Here is a 5,330-nt window from a genome sequence, read left to right as displayed (position 1 = left end):
TGGGTCTGCACTTCATGCTATTAAGAATCTCTGTCTGTCTGGGCTGTCAAACAGTCTGGGGGCAGCTTTGGGAGGTTGTCATAAATCAGCACACAACCAAGAGATGACAACCAAGTTGGTTTAAAGTTTTTTTTTTACTGTGGTTTTTTTGCCTCCAGGAACCACTGCAGAACCTCAGCCTTGCTTCTCCTGATGGGAGGACCACAGAACAAGGAGTGGCTGAGAGCTCTTCCCCAAATCCAAACCCTCCTGAATGGCATGGCAACGTTCTCTTCATCTTCTTCCAGTGACACAACAGCAGCAAACCTGGTCTTTAAAGTGTGCTGGAATGGTTCATGGCTGCAGCAAACGTGCACTGGGTGGAAAGGGCTGAGCCACCCATCCATAAGAGGACACGGTTCAGGGGTTGGGAGTGTTCTGCAAGCAGCCCACAAAGTGCCAGGCAGATGTTCACACACACCAACAGCTTGTCTGCTGGAGTCTTAATTTGTTTTTAGGAGCTGTAGTAAAAAGGATGAGGTGCTCTGGCTGCTTTCTGCCAGCATTGGTAAATGTGACTACATATATTATCACAGCCAGAAATCAAAGGGCTCAGAGCGGAGGAGTGGGAGAGGCACTGAAAATCGGCAAGGATTTTGTACATTGGAAAATTTTACACCTTATTCATCAAAGCACATATTCAGCAGTTCATTGCTTTGTGGAAAATTTTTGAGAAATGGGATTGAAAAGGGAAACTTGTTTGGGGGCTTATGGGGGAACGGTGGGGAGGGATTGATGGCACGTTAAATAGTGATAAGCTGATTGCATAATTAAGTAATAAAACTCTCCAAATAGTAATTATAGGACGTGTCAGAGTTATAAGGCAGGAGGCCAAATGCAATGTGACTAACAGTTGGAGAAGTGCAACAATTCCCTGGAAATGCCCAGCCCAGAGCGCTGTTGGCACAGTGAAATACACTTTATAATAAATGCCAAAGAGTAGGACTGTAAGGACTTGTATTTGTATTCCAAGGACAGATTCAGGCGAGATCTCTGTGGTTGCTCTTGGGGGAAGAGGTTTATTCAGGATACATTGAGGCTCTGCCTCGAGCTGCCAGACACAGCACGTGGCTGGGCCTCGGGTGATGGGGGAGGGGAGAGACAGAGAGGAGAGCAGGGACTCCCGGAGGACTCTCCAGGAGGGGAAGGAAGATCCAAGAGGGCGTCCAGCCCCCTGGAGACCCCTTATCAAGGGGGGCTCCAGGGTGGGCTGGAACAGGACCTGGGCCAATGGGGTCACAGGCACCTGATGGTTCAGGGGAGGGTTACAGATGTGGGGTGAACCATACATTCTGGGGGGTGACATGGGAGAATCCATTCGGCTTTTGGACCCCGCTGTAGGTGAGGGTAGTTGTCCAGCCAGTAGGGGGCGTTATGTTCGTCCTGGCTGTACCTTTGTGGTTCTTAATCATATTTATCTACCCTCCCCAACATCTCCCCCTTTTTCACTGAACCATTTGAAATATCAAATATTGATTTAACAACTATTTTCTGCACACTTGGAGGTGTACAGGGTATTGTTACTAGAACTATACTTATTGCTACTGAAACAGTCAAGCTTATTTTACAGAGTTCCTTTAGCCAAGGTGCAAGTCTCGAACCATTAAGTCAACTGTGTAGCTGAGATGACCTTATTGTTATTAAATCACTGATTATAGTAGGGGAGGCATTGTCGGAATTTTTTTGGAAAAGGTCTTATAATTAAACGGGTTGAAAAAGGTTTGTTAGGGTTTGTGTTAGATATATAGGTGGTCTTAGAGCTTGCAGGCTTGGCTAAAGCTACTCGGCATTTGTCTTTGGTTGAATTATAAGTAAAACTTCAATATAAAAACTGAAACAGAAGAACAAAAACAATATGCACGCATTAAACGATAGAAAGTCCATTTTTCTCTCGATGACGCAGCGTGGTTCAGGTCTGGGTGCTGGCTTCTTGGCTTGTGCTTGTAGAGGAACTGTCTGGTGTGGGGGTGTCAGCAGATTTCGATGCGTGGTAAGGCTTTACATTCTTTCCTGGGACCAACTTGAGTTGTCCACCTGTGGAAACACAAGAAAAACCTTTCCCCCACGTTAGAAGACTGTGTGGACTTTGTATATGTTCTGAATTTAAGATTTTGGGTAAAGCTGGGGGGTACCCTTTTATTTTTACTTTTTTTGTGTTCAGGAAATGTCTATAAATTTGGAGACGAGGCTCTCCTGCAGAGCTACTTAGAAAATTGTGAGCATATAGAGCCTTATTCAACCTCTTTTGAGGTGTAGCCTGATCTACTCGCCCTTCCTTTAGAAGTAAGATTCGTTTTAGGGTTTGGCGTGTATTTTCTATGGTAGTTTTTAACTGTGGTGTAATATAGGAAAAGGAGATACCACTGTCCTTGAGTACTGGTAGGACTTCTTTCACCTCTTGAGAGGGGACAGCTGTTCGCTGGCTGAATACCACTTGTAAGGCTTGGGAATGCAGACTGTTGTCTTTGCAGCTATTATATTTGATTTCAGGGCAGTTTTTCAGTTGAAGATTGCTGGCACTTTGTTGAGAATTTGGTGAGACTGGGATAGAAAGGTTAGAGTTTGCAGGGGTAACATAGTTCTCTGTCTGTCCTTCGTTTGTCGAAGCTGCAGTTACAATGTTGCTTTCACTTTGTCGAGGCATAGTGTCTTCGTTAGGGTGTGGTGAGGAGCTGTTAGTGTGGGAGGCAGGGGCTGCTGCCAGCTGAGGCAGAGGAGCAGGGGGGGTGGAGGTCGCGGGCAGCAGCACCTGTGGGGAACTGGGATTTGTGGAAGGATATGCTGTCGCTATGGCATTGGTTGCTGTGGCAGTCTGAAGAGCCGGCGAAGGGAGAGATGTGGAGGGATATGATGATGGGTTTGGGAAACCCGGAAGTGGTGCCGGCGGCGGGGGGTTCCGGGGTTCTGCAGCCAGAGGCGGGGGCTGCGGCGCCGCGGGGGGATGGGGGGGTGGGGGCGCCGGGTTTGCGTCTGCCGGAGGGTCCGGCAGCGAGTGCAGGAGGCGGGCGGGCAGCGGGGGTGCTGCGCCGGGAGCCGGGGCGTCCCTGGGAAGGACGGGCGGTGCCGCGGCCGCAGGGGCGGGGTCCGGGGCGCTCGAGGGAGAGGAGGTGGAGGCAGGGGCGGGGTCAGGCCCGCGCGAGAGGGGGGCGGCGGCCGCGGCCCCGGGGGCGGGGTCCGGACTGCGGGGGAGGGGGCCGGCGGCCGCGGGGGCGGGGTCTGGACCGAGGGGGAGGGGGGCGGCGGCCCCGGGGGCGGGGTCAGGGCTGCGCGGGAGGGAGGCGGCGGCCCCGGGAGTGGGGGCCGCCCAGCCCAGGGCCGGCGCATGGCCGGCGCGTTCGCCGGACCAGGGGACTTCCGGGTGGGTCGGGAGGGTGGCCGCGGAGGCGAGCGTATGCAGCTTTTGCAAAATCGCAGCTGACGCTTGAAATTGTGTTTGTAAAATAGCCATTGACTGGGTTTGTGCTTGTAAAATGGCTGTTGTTTGATTTTGTAAAAGTTCGGCTATAGTAGCCATCATAGCCGGGACAGGCAATGCTGGGGGGCCGGGCGGGGGGGAGGCGGGGCCCGCGGAGTGGTTTGGGCGGGAGGAGGTGGCCGCAAGGGCGGGTTCTGGGTTGCGGGGGATGGGGGGGGCGGCCGCGGCGAGGAGCGCCGGTCGCTCAGAAACCGGCGAGTCGCCAGCTGCCTCGGCGGCATTCTCGCCGCAGCGCGGGGTGGGGGGGCAGTCCGGCGGGGATAGTTGAGCCACGGCAGGGAGCGATTTGGCTGCTATCTGCGGCTTTTGAGAAGTGCAGAGTTCTGCTAACACTTTATAAGCAGGAAATAAGTCGCAAGCATAGGGGTCCCGCAGTGAAATGTCGTTAAATAGTGTATGTCCCACGGACTCCCAAAAGTCTCCACAAAACACAGCAGAGCGCTCGGCATATGGGAACTTAAGTAAGATCCATTCTAGGAGTTTTCGTAGCTCTTTTTTAGGCAAATTACTATTATGGCTACGTAATAAGTGGTTAAGTTGCTTATAGAGATCTCTATCAGCTGCAGAGTGGGACTGTCCCATTTTTAAACCAGTGTGGCTCACCTCGATGTCGCAGGAGCGGGATCCTCTGTCAGGTTCCGACGTTTACTGCAGTCGGTGCTGAGGTCACCGCGGGGTTTTCTCCAGAGCTTCAGCGCGGGCAGTGCTCAGCAGTGCTTGCCTGTGCTTTGTGTACGTGGCCACGTGGTGCGGCAAGTCTCGTCACAAAGCCTTGGGTCGCCGCGGAATCGCGGCGATCTCTTGTGCTCGGAGAATAATGGCCAGAAGTCGTATAAGGGCTCTAATAGCTCGCTACTATGTAACGAGTCGCTGAGCTGTACGACGGCTTCGGGACTTTTTAAAGAGCTCCGGTTCGTTACTGCCTAGCAGCAGAATGCCGTGCTCGCGATTACGATGGCGAGGAAATACCTGGTTATTTAGTTAGTGTCCATGGAAAGGTGTCCTACAGGTAGAAAAGCTGGAAAGCATCCAGACGGGTGCAGTTGCAGGTCACCGTGGGTTCGTATTCGACGATGGGCGCCAGTCTGTAACGACGTATATTTGTATTCCACGGACAGATTCAGGCGAGATCTCTGTGGTTGCTCTTGGGGGAAGAGGTTTATTCAGGATACATTGAGGCTCTGCCTCGAGCTGCCAGACACAGCACGTGGCTGGGCCTCGGGTGATGGGGGAGGGGAGAGACAGAGAGGAGAGCAGGGACTCCCGGAGGACTCTCCAGGAGGGGAAGGAAGATCCAAGAGGGCGTCCAGCCCCCTGGAGACCCCTTATCAAGGGGGGCTCCAGGGTGGGCTGGAACAGGACCTGGGCCAATGGGGTCACAGGCACCTGATGGTTCAGGGGAGGGTTACAGATGTGGGGTGAACCATACATTCTGGGGGGTGACATGGGAGAATCCATTCGGCTTTTGGACCCCGCTGTAGGTGAGGGTAGTTGTCCAGCCAGTAGGGGGCGTTATGTTCGTCCTGGCTGTACCTTTGTGGTTCTTAATCATATTTATCTACCCTCCCCAACATAGGACCAGCTTTACATTCTGAGATGATGGCAGCACCTCCCATCAGTCTCCCATCTCTCTTTCACCATGCCAAGGAGCCAGGGCAGCTGCCAGGGCCCTTGGCATGAGGCTGGGCACAGGATTTCTTGTGGAGTTCCTGGGAAGCCCAGCCTTGTCCTGGCTCAGAGCAGGGCTGTGGTACCCGGTGTGGTGTGAGCTCACCTCTCCCAGCACTGATCCACACAGAGCCAGTTGATTTTGTTC

General features: G+C 53.2%; 1 long non-coding RNA gene across 1 annotated transcript; it reads right to left on the bottom strand.

The window, feature by feature from the left end:
- Nucleotides 1-1,033: 1,033 nt before the first annotated feature.
- On the bottom strand, nucleotides 1,034-5,077 carry LOC140680376 (uncharacterized). Its single transcript, XR_012051573.1, has 2 exons — nucleotides 4,118-5,077; nucleotides 1,034-2,073 (listed from the first exon to the last, which is right to left on the bottom strand). It is a non-coding gene; the product is annotated as an uncharacterized lncRNA (long non-coding RNA).
- Nucleotides 5,078-5,330: the final 253 nt, after the last annotated feature.

This window comes from Taeniopygia guttata, chromosome 20 (assembly GCF_048771995.1).
Source record: "Taeniopygia guttata chromosome 20, bTaeGut7.mat, whole genome shotgun sequence".
In the NCBI taxonomy this organism is placed as follows: Eukaryota; Metazoa; Chordata; class Aves; order Passeriformes; family Estrildidae; genus Taeniopygia; species Taeniopygia guttata.
Note: the sequence above shows the minus strand (reverse complement) of the source record. Positions and strands in the feature narration are given on the sequence as shown.